The sequence below is a fragment of the Erpetoichthys calabaricus genome, chromosome 4, assembly GCF_900747795.2.
Source record: "Erpetoichthys calabaricus chromosome 4, fErpCal1.3, whole genome shotgun sequence".
NCBI lineage: Eukaryota > Metazoa > Chordata > Cladistia > Polypteriformes > Polypteridae > Erpetoichthys > Erpetoichthys calabaricus.
In genome coordinates this window covers 253,183,433-253,205,415 of record NC_041397.2, presented here as the reverse complement: position 1 = coordinate 253,205,415, position 21,983 = coordinate 253,183,433, and the positions used below count along the sequence as shown (strand labels likewise).

The 21,983-nt window shown below is 38.9% G+C and overlaps 1 protein-coding gene across 6 annotated transcripts in view; it reads right to left on the bottom strand.

The window, feature by feature from the left end:
* The window catches only part of LOC114650783 (CRACD-like protein), a 166,281-nt gene that overhangs the window by 107,549 nt on the left and 36,749 nt on the right, over positions 1 to 21,983 (bottom strand). The window contains exon 1 of one of the 6 annotated variants that reach the window (XM_028800629.2): positions 6,904 to 7,003. The exons of the other annotated variants lie outside the window; for them this stretch is intronic. The gene's annotated coding sequence lies outside the window, so the exon portion shown is untranslated. Of the gene's footprint in view, positions 1 to 6,903; positions 7,004 to 21,983 lie in introns of those variants that run through there. 6 annotated transcript variants of the gene reach the window in all.

Below are 21,983 nucleotides of genomic sequence, written 5' to 3'. Positions count from 1 at the left end.
AGTTCCTTGGTTTTGCTGGTGTTCAGTTGTAGGTGGTTTAAGTCGCACCATTTAACAAAGTCCTTGATGAGGTTTCTATACTCCTCCTCCTGCCCACTCCTGATGCAGCCCACGATAGCAGTGTCGTCAGCAAACTTTTGCACGTGGCAGGACTCCGAGTTATATTGGAATGACACATCAGATACTTTAACTCCTTAGAAACACAAATGAATCTGTTCAAAGATTATACTTGGACTAAAATTGAGCAAGATATTCTCCATCCTGGAGGTCTCTGGCTGCCACTGCATCCAGGAGACATTCTTTGCAGACACTGATACTGTTACATGCAAGTAAGTTATATGAAAGTCAAGTCAAGTTGGGGAGCAAGAACTGGTACAGTGCATTGCCGCACCCACTACACGACGAAACAACTCGGGATCCCGGTTGGCAACCCCCCAGGCAGAAACACGGTCCAGTCCCACCCTCCGGAAATGACCCTCTATCTGCCACAGCCAGGTGTTATGTGGGCGATCCCTTGGCCTGGGGTACTGTGAGATTTTTAAAAGGACCAGGAGATGAACATACAAGCCCCACAGTGACGTCTGACAGGCAATGAAGATAAAAAAAAAAAAGAAATTGAGTACCAAGTTAAAGGGGAGGACCAAAAAAGAGTTGTCTTAAAGACAAAGCCATAGTAAAAATACCAAAACATACTTCTCTACTTGTTGTATAAGATAAACTACCATAATCATAACAGACACTATGTGTATTGCACAGTAAATTCATAACATTTTAGAGCATTTAAGATGTCTTACGAAAAAGCATTTTGGAGAAAAATATAAAAATTGCAAAAATTTTCAAGGAACGTACATAAAAATAACACAAGAATACATTAAAAAATGTTTTATGCCATGTGATATTTATGTCTGTGTATGTACTGAATTTAAAATTTAGAATCATTTTACTGCATCATGAAACATGCTTTTACAAAACACATTTTTAGCTGTAAATTATATTTATTTGTACTATAATTCAATATCCGTATTGTTTTAAACATTTAGTTTGAATGTATAATTTTCTAAAAATTAGGTTTAAAGCAAAATGTATTTATTCTATAATAAGGTTCATATGTGAGAACCCCAGAAGGAGGTGTTTCATCTTGCAGGGCACCCTGGATATCATCGAGAGGAGTCGCAGCGCACGGCTCAATGACAACTTTGGTCTGCACCGGAAACTGAGAGGGACGGCTGCGAGGGCTCTGAGGGCAGATAAAGAGGCGTTTGTTAGAGGAATCTGTGAGCAAGTGACACACCATCTGTGGTCTAGCAACCCACGTCCTTCTTACAGAGGAATCGAAGCATTACATACATCTGAATCTGTTCCTCTGAGAGTCGCAGTCAAGGCAGCTGATGGTACGGTCCTTATGGATGACACTACAGTTGTGACCCGCTGGGCTGGCTACTTTGAGCAGTTGTTCAAAGCTAATCCTCCGGGTAGGATGTTGGAAATCTCTGGGTCCACACTTCTTGAGGCTGATCCTCCAATTAGCTGTGAACCACCCAATCTCACTGAGACTGCACAGGTGGTGAACCAGCTGAAGGGGGGAAAAGCTGCATGGGTCTGACTGGAAAACGGGAGTTGCCGTCCCTATCTTGAAAGGGAAGGGTGATTGCCTGGATTGCAGCAACTACAGGGGGATAACACTGCTCTCGGTGCCAGGTAAGGTCCTTGCTAGGGTCGCCCTCAATAGGATCCGTGATCACTTGTTCACCTACCAGCGACCGGAACAGTCTGGTTTTACGCCTAAGAAGTCTACCATTGACCGCATCCTGGCACTCAGGGTTCTCATGGAGCGCAAACGCGAATATTGGCAGAGTTTCTTTGTAGTCTTGTCGATTTTCAAAAAGCGTTCGATTCAGTTGATTGAACTGCCCTGTGGGACATCCTGAGGGTTTGTGGGATCCAATTGAGGTTGCTGAATATTATGGCCAGCCTATACACTGGTACTGTGACTGCTGTGCAGAGTGGAGGCAGAACCTCTGTGTTTTTCCCAGTTGATTCTAGGGTTCGTCAGGGTGTGTTCTTGCTCCTACTCTGTTCAATGCTTGTATGGACTGGGTGTTGGGCAAGGTCGTGGGGTCCAGCAGCTGTGGGGCATCTGTTGGTGAAGAAAGATTCACGGATTTTGACTTTGCTGACGATGCTGTGATCTTCGCGGAGTCAATGGAGGCTCTGATCAGGGCGCTCGAGAGACTGAGCTAGGAGTCTGAGTGTCTGGGCTTATGAGTGTCCTGGATAAAAACCAAGATCCAGGCTTTCAATGACCTCTTGGGCACAACCATCAGCAGTGTGTCTGTTTGTGACGTGTTGACCTTGTTGAGAGGTTTACCTTGGCAGTGACATTCATGTCTCTGGTGACTCTTCCTATGAAGTCAGTAGACGGATTGGGAGAGCATGGGGGGATCATGAGTTCGCTGGAAAGGGGTGTGTGGTGCTCCCGATATCTATGCAAAAGGACAAAGGTCCAAGTCTTTAGAGTCCTGGTGCTTCCTGTCTTGCTATATGGTTGCGAGACATGGATGCTATCCAGTGGCCTGAGACAAAGACTGGACTCCTTTGGTATTGTGTCTCTCCAGAAAATCCTTGGGTACCGTTGGTTTGACTGTGTGTCGAATTAGCGGTTGCTCATGGAGTCCCGAATGAGGCACATTACCTGCATTGTGAGGGAGTGTCAGTTACGTCACTACGGCCATGTGGCGCATTTCCCAGACGGTGATCCAGCTCGTAAGATCCTCATTGTTGGGGACCTGAGTGGCTGGACCAGGCCAAGGGGTCACCCACGTAACACCTGGCTGCGGCAGATAGAGGGTCATTTCCGCGTATCTGCCTGGGGGGGGGTTGCCAACCAGGATCCAGAGTTCTTTCATTGTATACCAATGCATGCTCCCCAACTTGACTTGACTTGACTTGTGAGAACCTGACAGTTCTGTGAATCTCAAAGGGTCTGTAGTCAGGGCATACAAAATTCCCAGGTGTATGTGGGGGACATTAGAGCCAAGATTTGGCACTGGGTTCAGAAGGAATAGCCAGCTAGAAGAAAGCTACAGCTTGGTGCCAAAAACATCATCAGACCTAGTTTAGTGGATCCAGATAAAGTGCTGCTAGCACCGCTTCACATTACGCTTGGTTTAATGAAGTGGTCTGTCAAAGCCCTATCAAAAGATGGATGCTGTTTTATGTATTTGTGCCAACAGTTTCTGGGTTTCTGGGTCTAAATTGAAAATATTTACTGGACCTGAAATTAAAAGCTGATATCTAATGCAGAAATTCATGGTCTGATGAGCGACCTGGAACAAACAGCTCGGCTACCATTCAAAGAAGTAATTTCTAAGTTTATAGGTAAACATTAAAATTAGAATTATAAAGAAATTGTAAGGAATTTACTAGTTAAGTTTAAGGAGTTGTCTCTTCAGTTTAATAATGTAAAGTATCAAATGTTGCCAAGCAGTAACTAACTACAATCATGCTGAAAATTACAAACAGAGAAGACAGAAATACAAAGTTTTGCTGAACTGCTGAATTGACTGAAAATGACTGTTGGCCTATCTCAAGATCTGAGCTTAAATAAAGTACTGAAGAGTCCTTCCATTTTCTCACTTAAGTCAGCAGTCTGAGCACTGCGAAAGAAAATTGTCTATGATGAATTCACATATTTACTTCAAAACTCCCAATTTTGTCATAAATATTGGTGGAGGAGCCAGTTTGGCAATCATCAAACCCTTACATCACACATTACAGGGAGCTGTTTTCTGAAATAAAGTTGGTGCCTAATAGAAGTAAGGTGAACACAGACAGTTTGCCTCTGTCTTGTATAAAAGCAGCACAAGAAACAGTAAAAGATTTTTTGTTTTTCAATATAATTGTCTTTTAAAACTTCACTGCATCAATTTTATAAATCAACATCAGATTTATTCTGTTTGAACCCATGCAAATATCAGATAGCAACTTCCCCTTTCTATTCATTGGACTATAAGGAGAAAAGAAAATTCCATTTCAAACTTATTTAAAATTTTAAGTACATTATTATAGTATTCATTTATTAAAATACACAGTTACATATGCATTCACATTAATTGTAAGACTTGGTTTTGGATGTAGTTGGGGGCTGTATCATTGTATTCACAGAGGCTTACTGTGGATTACTGACTTGGGTAAAATGGCATGGTGGTCCAGTGCCTCGTGGATCTAGCATCAAGGGGTTGTATCACACACCCAGTCATTGCCCATGTGGAGTTTTCCTCTGGGGATTCATTCTGCTTTTTCAAAGTGATCACACCATTCAAGATTTTAACAATAAATGTGGCTCCCTTAACCTATCTTGATTTATTGTAACTGAGTGTAAATTAAAACTGAAATAACAGTAAGTTTTAGGCAAGTCCTCATTGTGGCCTCCAACACATAGTTCAAGTTTTCTTGAAAACCTCTTTGTAAGGTGAATTTTTAAGGCACCAACACATATTTCCTATTAACTGAAAATATTAGGCATTCCCTGTCCCCAAAGAATGACCCAATTTTTTCTCAAATAATACCAAAGTATGAAAATGAGTTCAATATTAATATTAGTCATCAAAAAAAACCATTGTAAGGCATTCTTTCTTCATTAAATACAATTTAATAGGCTGTTTACCTGTGTTTTGTCACCACAATTTTCACATTCAAAGCAATGCGTTTTCAACATACGGTATTTTAGTCTTTTCCAGCTATTTCACTGTAATTTTTTTTGAGCCAGGATGCTCAAGAACATGGAAGAATATACATGAGCAACACATGTGACAAGCCGACTACATCACAGTGTGTGAACACAGCCTATGCTGTAAGAATAACTAAGAAGGACAGACTGTAACTTCGCATCATCAAAATCCAGTCCCAAATCAAACATCCAGCCATGCTCCAAAGATCCAGCCCCAATCCATGCTGAAATGAAGAATACTTAGAATGACTGCAAAGACTGTCCAGTATTAGAGTCCTTTAAAACATTATTCAGACTCGGTTTTTGTATGTATATACGCAAATTTTCGTAAAATGGTTGTTCATACTTTGGGGGTTTTGGCTCATGTCCATTTGGCTTGCACTGAAAAACTCTTTTGGGACCCTGAAATGTGATCTGCCAGCTCATACCCTCAAAGAAGAGTAATTCGGGTTTATCCAGTTTCTGTCTCAGTAAGGTCGTTTGTAACTTTGTGTGCCGACTTGCTAGATATTATAGGCAATAAAGGTAAGATCACATACCAACCAATGCTGTCACATTCTAGCGCTTAATCTGGTTGCAGCATATTTGCTAGGTTGACATTTTTAAGCATAATTACTCTGTTTTCATCCCTTGTAACACTGTTTGCTAGTTTGAATCCATGTGTTTTCTAAACAAATTCTTCTTGGTCAGATTCTAGGTGATCTACAGTAGGTCTTTTCTTAGGTGTGACTGGCAACATTTGACACAATTGAGATTACATGGAAAGTCAGTTCAGATTTACCCGTCACTCTATCAGTATGTAGTTGGCCTGTGGGAAGAACTGTACACAAAAAAAAGAAATATGACAACTCCAAACAGCAAATATCCTCAATCAGGGATCAGCTGTGAGGAGGCAATACCACATGCTGCCATATAAATCAAGGAGTCGTCTATTTTCTAAAACATGGCTTTTTCTGTTTAGGATTGAAAGAGTGGACACATTTCTCAACAGCGACAGACATCACTGAAACCAGGGAATCACTGAACAGGATGTTAGACCATCATAGGGAATGCTCAGGCACACAGCTACACTCGGTTTCACTTCACCGCTCAGCCTAATAAGGTGGCTTTTTTTTCATTAGGGGAGGAAGCCTACATGTGCACATATGGAACATGACAGCACCTCGCTTCAATTAGGAATGAAATCACCCTTCTATCACTTTTCTTGATGCAGCTTTTATAAGCATGAGTCAAGGGGAACTTGTGTCTTCCATTATACAAGTAGCGCATATTCATACACATTGAGTTTGAATTTATTCGGTCAACCTAATAACATGGCTTTGGACTGTGTTCTGTGGTAAATTTCAAGCGCAATATACATCACAATCAAAAATCAAACTATGAGGAGAAAATGCAGTGCCACTTTGCCATCTAAGTAAATTATAGGCTTGAAACAATGAATCAATACACTTATAAATTAAGTGTAATATTTACTAATAGCATTCTTGATTATAAACTGCTCCAGCTATCCTAACTTGAATGGGGACTCAAAAACAAGCAACATGTATTACTTGGAAAACCTGGGAATGGGTGCAAAATACCCAGTTACATATCCTAACCCATTTAGTCAATAGCTGGCACAGTACATCAGAAAGCCAAATTGTCCTGTTACCTGAATCTTTAACTTCTGCATAGCACCGCTCTGCAATTTAACAATAAACTATAACCTGTTCAAAACTAAAATGTGCAGTATTTGTGACATAATACACAAAAATAAAGAATTATAAACTTTGCATACAGAATGGTGACACTATAGGACAGCGCTACCGAAGTGCATCTCTTAATCAAGAAGACCTTAACAAAGGCTTTGCTTGGTGTTAATAAGACATAAAACATCAATGATAACACTGAAATAGGGTCCCTGTAGTTCATGTATTAGTCACTTATTGCTGCGTAACACAAACAAAGGCTTTGCCAAATCTTGTTATGCAGCAATAAGTGACTAACACATGCACTACAGCAAACGTCTAAAGTACTACTATGAAAAGTACGGCATGCACTGCAAGCTGAGATTGCTGCTACAGCTCCAAATAATAATAAAAGCCATCAATCACATTCACTAATCCTTATTAGATTAACTACTAGAGTTAAAAGGCTCTCCTTCCTCAGAAAAAGAAGAGGAAACATTTTCTCACGTGAATTGAAGATGACTGCCAGACAAAACTACAACATCAGCTGAAGACAGACAGACAGACAGACAGACAGAGCGGGAGCCTTGTGTGTACGTCTTCCCTTTGAGCGGAGAAATTGAAGCAGCTGCAGGGGACCGGCCGCCCAAGGCCATGCCCTACCCAGTCGTGTCGGGAGAAAATGTTTACAGGAAACACCGTGGCTCCTTACCAGGTTTGGGAGGGGGTAGGGTGCCCTTCTCTACCAGTCAGCCATCAGCTCCACAGACAAAGGCAGCCTCTGAGCAGCCCAAGCGGTATTCCCTCGCTCTGCAGCACTGGTTAGTAATTTTGGACGCCTGCAGCTGACAAAGCAGCCCTAAATCGGAGCATTCGGTGATCAGCCAGCACTAAGCACTTGTGCATCAACTCGGTCAGTTCCTGCCACAGGATGATTTCATGAACGAATGGAGGGGAAGAGGGAGTCGGGGGTTGGGGGGGTGAACAGCACCGCTATCCATGTGTTGCTAGGAAACAAGGGAGTTTTTGACCTGAATTCTTTGCTAAGTTTAATGTTTCCCTGGGAGCACAGCTGCTTTGCTTACTCTCACTTTTTTCCTGCAGAACTCATTATTCTTCTCATTCATGTATATTTTTCACATTAATCTTCTTATCGAAAAGCATCAAATATACAGCAGTGCAATAAGGCACGTGGGCAAGAGCTTTGAGCAAGCTATCTGCATTGCCATTTTCTACTGGGCACAGCGATTTATAAATGTGACCGGCATCCCAAGAGGCTCAGAGCTTTAATGCCAGTGGTGCCTGGGGCATTTGTCTGCCTGCTTCAGTGCATCACACCCCCCACTGCATTAGTCAAATCAGAGAGATACCCAGTTGTATTGCAGCCAGGCTTATTATGCTAGACTGTAAATATCAGGGACATTGGTTGATTTGCTACTTGCCATCCTTCCAGGGAGACAAGAACGCAGAGATTTTTAAATGATGAAGCCCTGCAGTGAAATACAGAGTGACAAGCTACCTGGGCTAATGAGGCTGCAACATGACAGAGCCACCACAGGATCTTAGGGAGGGTTTCATTCAGCCAGATCCCATGAAGGGGACAGCACTGAAGTGGACTGAATTTAAATTATGTCATATATTTTGGGATATTGCTTACCGGATAAGCTCTAGGGTCCTGGGTTTTCCTTGTGTCCCTGTGGAACCTCTCTGGGTTCCTGCCATATCCTAAAGACATGCAGGTTAAGTGGACAGAAGAACCTAAATTGGCCTGGGCAAAGATCTGTGATGCATGGGCTGCCTTGCTCCTGATCCTGCTGGCTTCACAATGATGCTACAATTGGTTCTGTAAATGTAAGGAAGGATGACTGACAGAAAGATTAACTGACAAACCTGGAAAGCATTAAGAGAGGAAAGGTCTGTACAGTCATACAACTCCCGACCTCTCATAAGACACACTATAAAACAACACCAGAAAGCAGCCTTACTTCCACCTAGTTCCATTCATTTTAATCACCCGTGACAGTGCTTGGAGTGTTCGCCATCTAGGTTAGCTGACTAGTATTGACTAACAAGACCAAAAAGTGCTCCCAGAAATTGATCCTAAAAAAAAAAAAAGTTTTACAAATGGTGGTTTGAAACACATGATCCTCAGGTTTCATGATCAGTAAATTTCTTAAAAGCCCACTGGCTTGTGAATTTAAGTAGTTACTTCAGCGGTAGGTTGAAATGGCTGACATTGTATTAAAGTTCAGGGAAGAAGCCTTGTGATTTGAACTTAACTCTTTTATAACTTGACTCCTTGATAGTTACTGCACTAATATTGACTGATTGATAGTTATTGACCAATATTGATTCTAAGTTGCTTTAAAAGTGCACACCTGATTGTTGTATATGTTTTTACATTTGGAGATTATAAATGATAGGAAGCTCACTCAATAGGCATGAATGAGCTGGTAACCTTATAAATTAAAATCCAATATATCTATGTTATCTTTTTTATTGATTCTGTTAATTTAGTAGTATTATTTTTTCCATGTTTTGTTTTATGTAATTTATTTTAATAATTATTACATGATTTATTTGTGCCTCAAAGCTATATTTCTTTGTTTCATGGGTGGAACCCCAGCAGAAGGGAACGCCTTGACATTACTGCTAAGTGACTGAAGAGTTTCACTGTAGGAATATTGTGGATTGCATTCCTTTGTGAGTACATTTCTTGATTTTCTGGTTATAGTGGATTTGGTGGATTTGTCTTCATATTTTGATTACTGGATAAGATTTCAAATTTTTAGTCTCAGTTTGTCTTTTTAGGCAAACCATTTTTAGCTTTCTGTTTGGCCATTTGTGCTCTTTTTGTGTATTTAAATATATTTCTTTATTTGCAAAGATTCTGTTATGTTTTCTCCATTTCAAGCCAGTGGTTAACCATAATCCTCTCCTTAAAATGCCATTTTTTTGTATTTTAAACAGTCAAAGAGTTTTTTTAACAGCTAAAACCTGAGCCTCTTTTTGGGCCTGTACAGGCCAGAATGCCTGTCCTTTGCATTTGGGGTTAGGCTGCCTGGGGTGAGTCCTATTTTGGAGGCATATTTAGTAAAGTCTTGATCTGGCTATATTATGTGGAGGCCTGTACATCCTTTTAGTACTTTTGGTACTGCAGTTCTGTTTGGAAACCAGGAAACGCTAGCAATCCATTATTCTGTCCCCCCTGGCCATCAGACCTTATTCTTTTTCTATGTTAATTAATGTTGTCTTATTTTAATTTCTTATTTTGTCTTTTATTTTTCTTTTCTTCATTATGTAAAGCACTTTGAGCTACTTTTTGTATGAAAATGTGCTATATAAATAAATGTTGTTGTTATTCTAAATTATCACAATTTCACTTTATTAAATCTAACCAGCCCACCCAACCTTTGATACAGCTTTGCAGATTTGAAAATAAGATTAGGACCATTTTGATAAGAACAAGACACCTCCCTCCTCAATTCTTTTCACCTAATTTCTCCAAAATAATATCTACTTGACATTTTGAAAATCCCTAAAATCCTACTCTCTACTTCAATACCTTGTAAAATATTTCATATATCTTTGGTTCTCTGTGTGAAGAAACACTTTCTTAAAGTTTTGTGAAATTTGTTCTTAAAAGTTCACATATGTGTCCCCATGTTCTTGTTGAAGAATTTATTCTAAAGTAACTGCTGAGGTCCACTGTTCTAAATCCCTTAACAATTTTAAACAGTTTAATCTCCATTTCCTTAAACTGAGAAGGTTCAGATCCTTCATTCTTTCCTCACAGCTTATACCTCGAAGTCCTAGAATCGACTTAGCTGCCTTTCTCTCGACTGCCTCTAGTACGTCTGTATTTTTTGTAATATGGGGACTAGTACTGCTCTAGGCACTCTAGATGAGGACTAATTGGGATATTATGGAGCTTTAACATAACTGCCTCTGATACATATTCTACACACTGGGCTATATAACCTAACATCAGCCCAATCTAACTTTCTTTTAGACTACTGTATTATGTTAAACCTTACTCCTTTGTCTGGTTGTGTTTTCTTGTGAAACACAAGTTATTATGCAATATAAAGTACCAATGTGTTTAGATTAAAATCATCAAAACAAATTCCTTGAATTTTTAACACAATTCTGACTGTTTCAAGACACTTAACCTCACTGGGAGCACACCTCCTGTGAGTTAACTTTGGCTCATTTGCTCTTTGTTGCTTTGCAGTGTATTCTTTAATGCTTTTGAAAAGACTTGCAGTTCTGCTCCATGTGAAATTCAACAAATAAAATTCATAGGGCCTGATTAAATCATTGTAGTCAAATAGACTAAAAGAAATGAATCAAAATATCTCTTGTGTAACCTGCAATAAAGTCAGATTTCTCTCAAACATAAGCAATATCGATAGCTAGTTTACTGTTTCTAAAGCTGGAACAGCAAATTCAAATGTCACTTGAGTGTCATATAATTTGCCATTAATTTAACCTAATGCCAGAAGAAACAGCAGCAAGTTAATTAAGTGTCTTTGTGAAATGAAACATGACACTTTTTACTGTTAGCATCAATTTAGACATGCAAGGGAGCTGCTTCTATGAAATATTGATAGAACAGTAGACATGGGGTGGTATGGTAGGGCAGGGGTTTGTGCTGCTGACACACACATCCAGGATTCTGACTCCAGCCCCTGCAACCCAACTGGAAAAAGAGCAGTTCATTCTGTTATGCTGTGATGTCAGAACCATGTGCATTTATTTTGCATACTCATGAAGTCAATAATCATGGATCAAGCCAAAAGCACTTTAACTGGTATGCTTCACCGCTGGTTTATTCTTCCTTGAAGAAATAACAACAAAATAAAACCAGCATTCATTTTTTTATCACTGCAGTTCGATTTGTCTAATTTCAGGACTTTGTGAGGACTAGGTGCTATTTAGGTATTAATTCCTTCTTTACGTGTTAAACCATACATTTGAAAGAGGGTGTACTTACTTTTTCATATAACTGAGTGAGTTCACAACATCTCAATAACTATTGGCCCTTAATCTTTATGATACACTGGAGAAAGTACTGTAATGGGGTCAAAACATCAGTTCTAAATTTTTAATGGATTTATTTTTCTGATCATCCTTCAACACATTTTCCATATGATGTCTTTACATCTTTAGCAAACAGAACCCGAGAACGGATTAACCATGTGTAACCAGATCTGGCGCTTTTGGTATAATCCTGAAACATCTGAACTACAGTGGATTCCAAAAATATTCAGACCCCTGACACACTTTATTGTGTTGTAGAATTAATGGCAAATGTATCCATTAAAATTAAATCTAAAACATAAAAAAGTATGCAGTAAGTGAAGTGGGGTCTGAATAATTTCTGAATCCACTGTATGAGTATTCTTAACAAAAATAGTCCACAGGAACTTCTGGTTTACTAAATAAGATTTCTAGATTTTTACCTTAAAAGTTCACTTTTTAAAAATGTTTCAGATAAAAGTTGTAAACATTTGAAGGGTGTGCATTTTTCTTTCAGAGCATATTTTGAAGTATCTTACCATTTTCATTTGGCCATCGTTTTACATTTATAACAGAGAAAGCTTTTGCTGTCTATAGCTGTAAATTGTTGTTTTACAAGAAAATGTTGTAAAAGAAAGTGCTTCAAAAAAAAATTAAAAAAAATAACGGTATTTGTTTGAGAACTTTTTTGAAATTCCAAGGAATGTTAAAAATCATTAAATCACTGTTAAGAATACAGTGGAACCCGAAGTAATTTCCCCCATAGGATTGTATGTAAATACAATTAATCCATTCCAGACCGTACAAACTGTATGTAAATATATTTTTTTAAAGATTTTTAAGCACAAAAATAGTTAATTATACCATAGAATGCACAGCGTAATAGTAAACTAAATGTAAAAACATTTTGAATAACGCTGAGAAAACCTTGAACAGAGAAAAGTAACATTGCAAGAATTCACGCTATAGCCTTATGAACCACTCATTGTAAACACTTTTTTTTTTAATGAGTTTTAAACACAGGGAAAAACATGAACATCTGAAAAATCAATAATTTAATAAACAACCAAGAAAAGTGACATTGCAACAATGCACGCTACGAACAGATCACTATAAACAGAAGTGAAGTGGAGGTTAAAATCCAATAGAAAAAAGTCTTCATAAATACAACGAGTTTAAAACAATGCTCGAATCAGTCCAGTGCATTCTTTAACTGGCTTCTCGGCCTTATGCGGCCAGCCCTCTCTCTCTCTCTCTTGGTCACTATCTCTCTCTCGCTCTCTCTTTCTCACTCGCTGCACAGGGAATGCACAGGGAGAGACTGAACACGTGCGGAAGTCATTGGCGCGTACGAACCGGAAGGGAAACTGGCTTGTTCGTCACCCAACTGTGTGGTCGTGAACAGATGCAAAAGTTTGGCTAACTTTTTGGTCGTAACCCGATTTGTACGTGGTCCGGGACGTTCGTGACCCGAGGTTCCACTGTATATGGTAAGTCTACTTAGCAATACTCCATCGATCAGTATCCAGTGCTTAACAGATATTTATACCGTTTATACATATAAATGAGTGCAAACATTGTTTTTCGTATTTAGCATGAAAATTTAATGACAATGAGAGTGAGCATGTCACCCTGGGAGAAATATTTGAATCTTCCATTTGTAAAAAAATCTATAGCATTACTTAATAACCTGAATCCAGTCCAATAAAAAACATATTAGCATCAAAATCCATTGTGCATGCCTTATAAACACATCCCAATCTTTCCAGTGCATGCAATATTCTTTGGAATTTGAGTGTTGGTAGAACCTTTCCTTATAAATTATTTTAGAAGTTCTTAATTTACTAAGTTGTGGGAGGTAATGAAATATCCTCCTTTCAAAGTGGGTAGGAATGTGAAAATAATAATAAAAGATGCTGCTTTGTCAAACTTCTCTAAAGTGCAAAAGAGTGAATTTAAAGAGGATGGGACTGACTTATGCTAGTAACAGGTAAGTGTGTTGATGTTCTTTGTTTTAACTGGTGACATGTAGAACATATTTATGGGAAAAAGTGCTAATATTCAGTACACTGTAAACAAATAATACTGTGCTGACGATCTCCATGTAATTGTAAGGAGAAAATTTTGATTGATTTACATTGGACAGGCCTGACCCAAGTCATTCAAACAGGTGACCTCAATTATTGTTTTTAATGGATGGAGATCAATGTGAGGAGAAATAACTTTTTCACACATGACGATTGTATGCTTGAAAAAATATTAAACCTTGGTGTCATATTTCCCCCTTAGATTCACGTCTATATGAAACCAAAATTCATAAAAATATTAAACCAAATTCACAGTGAAAAATGTACAGCATTACAGAAAATCATCCATCCATCCATTATCCAACCTGCTATATCCTAACAATCCCAGCCAACACAGGGTGCAAGGCAGGAAACAAACCCCGAGCAGAGCGCCAGCCCACTGCAGTTACAGAAAATCAGAGTATGGAAATTGTTCTTTTTACATTACTAAAGCTAGATTTTCCATTGACATGCAGCAAAACAAGCACAGTGGGAGTGACTGGACTGTGCACTTGACTGGTATGGTGACATCTCATCCATTGAACTTGACTGGACTGTAATGTACCAATGGGCCTCACTAGTCTGGGGTGTGATTCTTGAAATTGGCAGCTTTATGATTCATGTACATTCACAAGCAGCTTTTTTGTGCATTTCCCAAAACACCAGTTTTTTCAGCCACTTTACAAGCAAGTATAATCTACTACTTAGTGAACCCTACTCCTGAAGTTGACTGAATATCAAACAACTGTTGATACTTTCATTTCATGGTGATTTTTTTGGTCCTTTAGCGAGATTTAATAGTTATGGAAAGCAATTTAACAAACAATTAAGAAACAGCAAATAATTGGATGCAAAACTGGACGGCTATTGTTTCTAAGACAAACAAACAAGAAATACTGTATAGGACAGATGCTATAAAAGAAAGCCACTTTTCTAAAGAGAAGCTTGTTGTTCTTTTGGATGACAACAGTGTTATTGTTTAATAAGGAATATAGCAGCCTTTCCAGCAGTGACAGGAAGCACATGGGATATACTGTAGAAGCTCCAAAATATAACTTTTTTATTTCCTAAACACATAGGGAATATCCCATATACAATGAAATGCAAACTGATAAAGAAAATAATTATGTAACAAGTTAGAAAATGTATGCATGGCATAATAATCTGGTGCAGTCAGGGACTTAGTAAAAAGATTGAAACATTGTTGCATTCAATTGTTTTAGTTATTTCATCAAAGTGTCAGTTTTCATATTTGCGTTTAATAAACGTTTATATAATAGTGAATTACATACAAAAATATGTGGTAACTGAATTCATTTACGTTCATTAGTTTTTTTATGTTCATTATAATTACTACATTAAATACATGCTTTTAAAAATCCCTTAACAATTTTACCCCAAAACAATGTCAAGGGGTAAAAAATGTAGCCCAAATATTCTTGTGGTGACGCAATAGCTGCCATAGACAGCAGAATACAAGTGATCTAAAAATGGCACTGATGGAGGTCCTATTGTTAGTTGCTGATTGTAAATGATCTGTGACTAACTGTAGTTCCAGTTTCTTAAACATAATATTCCTGAATGGCATACATGAAGAGTTAAACTCTCTGATCCCAGAGTACACTTTTTTTTTGTCTTTAACTGTTACAGTTAGTTTTCCTCAAATAGCAGAAGAAATTCACTGGTGTACCTCTCCTGTTGTTTAACTAACTTGTATTGGGGAGCTGGTTTGCTATTAGGAGTGGCTATTGAATGAATAAAAGAGGAGAATATACAACTTGAAGCGACTTCTCTGAAGGTAAATTTGAAACAGTAAACTAATCTGACATTGCAAAGAATGTTTCTCTGTTTTAAAAATAGAGAAGTTTGATAATTAGCCAATGCTTTTTAGTGGTAGGTTTTGAAATTGCAAAACGTTCAGATATCTCAACAAAAATTGAACCTTCCTCAAAAAATGCATATAAGAATAAATAGCAACAAAATCTGTCCACTGGGAGTCAAGCTGTTTCAGGCAGACGGACAGACAGAGTGATTGAAGGAGGACCTTATGCCATTATATGCAAACTAGCTGTGCTATCCATCTTAGACGGGTTGAAATCTAAGCAACCAATGTAGATCTGTGTTAGCATTTGTAATGCACCATGCAATGCATATGTTTCTGTTATATATCATTTTCTACTGGATTTCTAAAAGCAGTGGTAATGTTTGTGATGCGCCATTTATTGGAATGACAAGTGCGATGCATTTAATTACTAAAAATGCTGGTGATACACCATCCTTTGAAATGACAGAGACATAGACTCTGGACAAACACACAGACATTTCTCTTTTATTAAGATGTATACACGTAAAATGGTAGTGATGATGGACAACCTAGCTTAAAATGCACCCTCTACTCTGGGAGCAGAAACTGTAATATTTCCCTCCTCCAGCCCTTCTTCCTCTTCTTTAAAAGGCAGGGGTATGAATGCTCTAAGAGAAATGTACTGAACCACTACACACACACACACACACACAATCATCACAGTGGAGCACTTTTAAGATAAATATCAGAATCCACCAAGCATCTTAGGAAGACAGTGGAAGCATATTTATTTGTGTGCCTTTATTATATTCAACCATGCTGCTGGTACATCGAAATACTGCAGCTGCCATCTGGAGGTTACCTACAGGTGTAAACATAAATCTGCTATAGGCTATTAGCAATCCAGCATCAACTTATTTTTTTGCCATTTGACACACTGCCAAATTGACCTAGGTGAATGCATTACCAGGTCACTTTGCCACAATATCCATTAAATATTCTTGGTATTTGTAAATCATCCATATGTAGCAGATAGCTGATGTAAATGGCTGCAAGAGGAGGGGCAAGAGGCTATTGGCTACAGCCCAAACACTTAACTAAAATCATGAGTAACACTTTAGTTTAGGTACTGCAAAAATGCATCTATTACTCATTAGCTATTATATAACAAGACCTTAACAAACACTTTTTGGATCTTCTTAACACTTCCAAAGCATCAGTAAAATGTTTATTAATCTCTGCTATGTGACCTACTAACAAAACTTCACTTTGGAATGGTCTTGGGTGGCTTAACTGAGACACAGTTCTGTGTATATTACATGTTTAGCATAAGACCTGTGAATCCTGTTTTAACAACAATTTTTACCATCACTTTAATATGTCACATTGCACAGAGATGAAAAACCTATCTACTGATGTTTTATAAGTGTTATGAAGACCAAAAGAAGCCTTGGCTAAGGTCTTTCTACTAAACAGTAAATAAGTAATAGGCAGAGTACAGTACCTAAAGTGTTACCAAATCATGTGCAAAGGTTGGGTTCTTTCTTATGGTTGGAAACTCGGATACACAGTTCAATCAATATATTTCTGACTAGGTTTTCTTTATTGCAGTGACACTGTTGCTCCCCAAACGTACCAAACTCCAATTCTTTTAATTAGCTTTTATTTCTTCCTGTTTTACTCCATAACCTATTACAATATACATATTTTCTCTGTTAAAGTAAATCTAGCTACAGCCTTAGAATATGTATTTCTTATAGTTTTTAAAGAACACAGAAATATGATCAACTTAGAAATCTGGAATTAACAGTCAAACTTTTTCAATAAATTTATCAATTTAATGAAATGATACATATTGTCCAATTAAGAAAAAATATTCTGAATGTTCTGAGAATTGTCATGACATGGATTTAAGGTGCTCCACCAGAGACCACCTAGTGCAAGAGTTTGTCAGTTTAAGAAGCACTTAGTATTTAATGTATTATGTGAAGGATAGATTTTGAGAAGCACTTGTAAATGAAGTTACAGAATCCTAGGAAAATCACAGCAAGTCATGGACAGTCACAGGGGTTTGACTTTATCATAGTGTGTCACTAGCCAAAAGGTTGGGCTTTTATTTGTACAAGTGTTGATACCCAATGACTATTCAGCTAGAAGTGCAATGCGTAACACCCACAAGCAGCAAAGAAAAAGAGTGGTCACAAAATAAGGAAAGTTAATGTTTAGATGGTACAGAATGGGTGAGAGGCTTGTCAAACTATGAAACCAACACAGATGTCAGTTTGCTTGAAAAAAGAAATAGGGTGGCCTGAGATTGAAGCTGACTGAGCAAACCAGTAAACGCTTGATCTGTCACTAGGCTAACTACAAATGTTCATGTGATTGTCTACCATAATGAGGCATTCTCTTGATACTTTTGCAGTGTGATAGAAGAATTGGGAAGGGGGATTCCTAGATGTAGACTTTGACACCATTATATTTCAGCTAGGATTTCTCCCCTGGTAGGGGTTCAAATTCATGTTTAACATCTCCTGTGTTTTTTTTAGATTCTTTTATTTATCTTGATTATGTGCACCATTCTTTATTTTTGATTTTGTCTATGTATGTAAGCTAACTTTGCTGTTTTGTGGGAGGGTCCCTAAGTGGTGGGGCCACCTGCCAATTACCACGTGTTAATTTCAAATGCAGCGGCTCATTTCAAATGCGCTAGGGCACAGGTGTCAAACTCCAGGCCTGGAGGGCCGCAGTGGCTGCAGGTTTTCATTCTAACCCTTTTCCTAATCAGAGACCAGTTTTCACTGCTTATTCACTTTTTTCCCCCCTTTATTTTATCTGCCATGTTAGAAGGATTCAGTCCTCTGAATTGATTTGTTTCCTCATTAAATGACAGCCAAACAGAAATGAGATGTGAAACGAGCCAACAGATGAGCAGCTTAAACTGGGGCTTCAAATTCCAACCACTTTCTTAATGAGAAGCCGATGCTTGCTGTTAATTAAATCCGTTATTTAATTCCACGGCTTGCTGCTGCTCTCGTTCTGCAACAGCAGACATTTCCAAAACTGTTGATTTTCTGTTTTTTATAAGAACATCATCAAAGTGTTTTGGTGAGTTGAGAAATCAACCTTACTAAGACCATCACCTTTATTTTCAGATATTGTGTGATGTGGTGGCTTGTTTTGTGTCTCATTATTGTTTGGCTGCTAATTAAGGAAAAAAAACAACTAAAGGGCCTAAGTCAAGATAATTAAAAGAAGTAATTAGCAGCAAAAATTGGTCACTAATTAAGAAGATAGAATGAAAACCTGCAGCCACTGCGGCCCTCCAGGACTGGAGTTCGACACCTCTGCGCTAGGGAGTTCTTGAGTGTTACTTGTGTTTTTGAGTTCACCTTTGGACTGTGTATTGGGTTAGGGTTAGGGTTAGAGTTAGAGTGTGTGGCTCTGAGGCTAGGGATCTGCACTGGCAATCGGAAGGTTGCCGGTTCAAATCCCACAAATGCCAAAAGGGACTCTGCTCTGTTGGGCCCTTGAATAAGGCCCTTAACTTACAATTGCTGAGCGCTTTGAGTAGTGAGAAAAGCGTTATATAAATGCAAAGAATTATTATTATTTGCAGAAATGTGCAATAGTTGAGTCTCATTGAAGGTTCTAATGATCCTGATCAAGATTTTCTCATTTGCAAATGGACAAAACATTTTGGGTGAAACCGTTTTTGTTTTTTGGGGCATACTTAGGGATGGTAAGCTCATTTTATGATACAATATATCCATTTATTCACATTCTAAACACACATTTTCCATTATTGGTTGAGCAGAATTAACCACCACATTAGAAACTGGGAAACATTGTGCACTTTGTTTTAGCCGAATAGTAAGAAAAGCCCAGTTTCCTGTAAATCTCTTATTGTGAGGGTCTCACATGAACCATTAAGTCCAGAGTTCAAACTAAGGAACAGTTACCAAGTAACACTGCTGCTTTCTTAGCAGTTTATTGTTAAGGAGAACAACAGAGAATTGGCCCTGGCAAAGCAGTGGCTGAGTGTGTCTGTCTTCTGGCCAGATAATCAAAGACTTTTAGAATGGAGCAGGAAGTTCTACAGGCTGTCTTAAAGAAAATACAAAAGATGTATGGTTCTGTTATAAAACTCACACCTGAGATTAAAGGAAAACATAAGTTTAAGTGCAAAATTTAAATGTGACCCCACTGTATCAAAAGGCACCTTAAAACAACAGGCTGCATACACAGAAACACCATTTCTTTGCCAAATAACTGGTAAACTTTGCAGATTTCAATTTGCTGTCCAAAGATGAAATCACAGAAGAAAGTCTATTATTATTCAAATGTATGCCACTCTGCAGGCTATCTAAAGTGTGTTTGTGTGCATGTTTGGGGGGGGGGGGGTGTTAAAGAGACAGAGCACTTTTGGTTATTTATGCAGCTATTGCTACTGTTGATTCTCTTATTACATATTTCACTCCATTCATTTTAAAAATCACACTTCTTCTAGACCCTATACAAGTACCGTCAGCAACAGCACCAAAGCAAGCCCTAGCTGTTTGTAGGTGCTGGTCCACCACAGAAGATGCTCACACAAGGTCACCAGTCAATGTCACAACACATTTGTGGAATGTTTCTAATATGTATATTACATATTGTGAAGGAACTTATAGACAGATGGACAGGTAACTTGTAGGGGATGGTTGGTGGTACCTTTCCTGGGCAGGATATTAATGTAATGAATGGGCATTGGATAACTGCCTGTTGGGACAATAGGCTCCCCAGTACACTGGCTGGCAGCATTCTGCTGGTGTTGCTCTGGCCTGGATTCCTGCAGGGCTGCACGGGAACTGTAGTTGTTAGTGTTCATCTCTGTCAGGGACGTCTTCTGCTGCTGGTGGGAGCTCCTGTGGAGAAGCTCCCCTGCCTTCTTCTGTCTAACCCGGATGTGCTTCCAAGGTATACCAATGATGTACAGGAAGTACTTCTGGGTCCCACTTTTAAAATCGCTTGTTTTCCTCATTCAGGTGAGTCAGAGTTTAGAGCAGAGTGAGACAGAGCTCATCTGGAGTGGAGGCGAAGGAAAACAGAAATGAAAAGATAGTGGATGATACTGTATCTTACTTTATTCTAGTAAAGAAGTCAGATGGGATTGGGTACAGCATAGTTGTACTGGGGCTCTGTCATGCCCTTAGTGACCACTGTACATATATATATATATATATATATATATATATATATATATATATATATATATATATATATATATATATATATATATATATATATATATATATATATAGGGGGCGGCACGGTGGCGCAGTGAGTAGCGCTGCTGCCTCGCAGTTGGGAGATCTGGGGACCTGGGTTCGATTCCCGGGTCCTCCCTGCGTGGAGTTTGCATGTTCTCCCCGTGTCTGCGTGGGTTTCCTCCGGGCGCTCCGGTTTCCTCCCACAGTCCAAAGACATGCAGGTTAGGTGGATTGGCGATTCTAAATTGTCCCTAGTGTGTGCTTGGTGTGTGGCTGTGTTTATGTGTGTCCTGCGGTGGGTTGGCACCCTGCCCAGGATTGTTTCCTGCCTTGTGCCCTGTGTTGGCTGGGATTGGCTCCGGCGGACCCCCGTGACCCTGTGTTCGGATTCAGCGGGTTGGAAAATGGATGGATGGATATATATATATATATATATATATATATATATACTGAACATATATACATATACATATATACAGTACATATACATATATATATACACACATACATATATATATATATATATTATATATACAGTATATATATACATATATATACATACATATATATACATATATATTGTAAGAAAGGCACTATATTGCGCCCGACCTGGCACAGACTTGACACAGGAGGCACGTATAAAACAAGAAGATTTTTATTTTTCTTCACCTGTGGGGCACGTCTTCCCCATGAACCCCACAGGCAATACACAGTCCCAAGCACTGAGGCACCACACTCCTCTCTTTCTCTCTTTCACCACCACTCCTCCACAGCTTTGTCCTCCTTCCACCTAACTCTGGCCGCCGAGTGGTGGTCGCTGGCTCCCTTTTACTGGGTACCCGGAAGTGCTCCAGGTGGTTGATTAGTTACATCCGGCTGCACTTCCGGGTAAGGTGATACCAGTGCCCAAAAGGGCCCAGCCGCTCCTGTAGCAGCACCACCTGGCAGCGCCTGCGGAACCCCACAGAGCTGCACAGAACTCCAATCCCCGTGAAGTCCTGGGGCAGTCCGAGGCACCGCTGCAACCCAGGGAGGCTGCCATCTAGCGTCCAGGGGGAGATACTGGGCTTCCCACCCTTGTCCCCCGGCAGATGTGGTGAAGAGGCATCCCAGCCAGGCATGGGCCCCGGCCATCTGTCACAATATATATATTCCACTGTATATGTATGTGTGTGTATATATATATATATATATATATATATATATATATATATATATATATATATATATATATATATATATACACACACACATACATATACAGTGGAACCTCGGTTCACGACCCCAATTCATTCCAAAACTCTGGTCGTAAACCGATTTGGTCGTGAACCGAAGTAATTTCCCCCATAGGATTGTATGTAAATACAATTAATCTGTTCCAGACCATACAAACTGTATGTAAATATATATTTTTTTTAAGTTTTTAATCACAAATATAGTTAATCA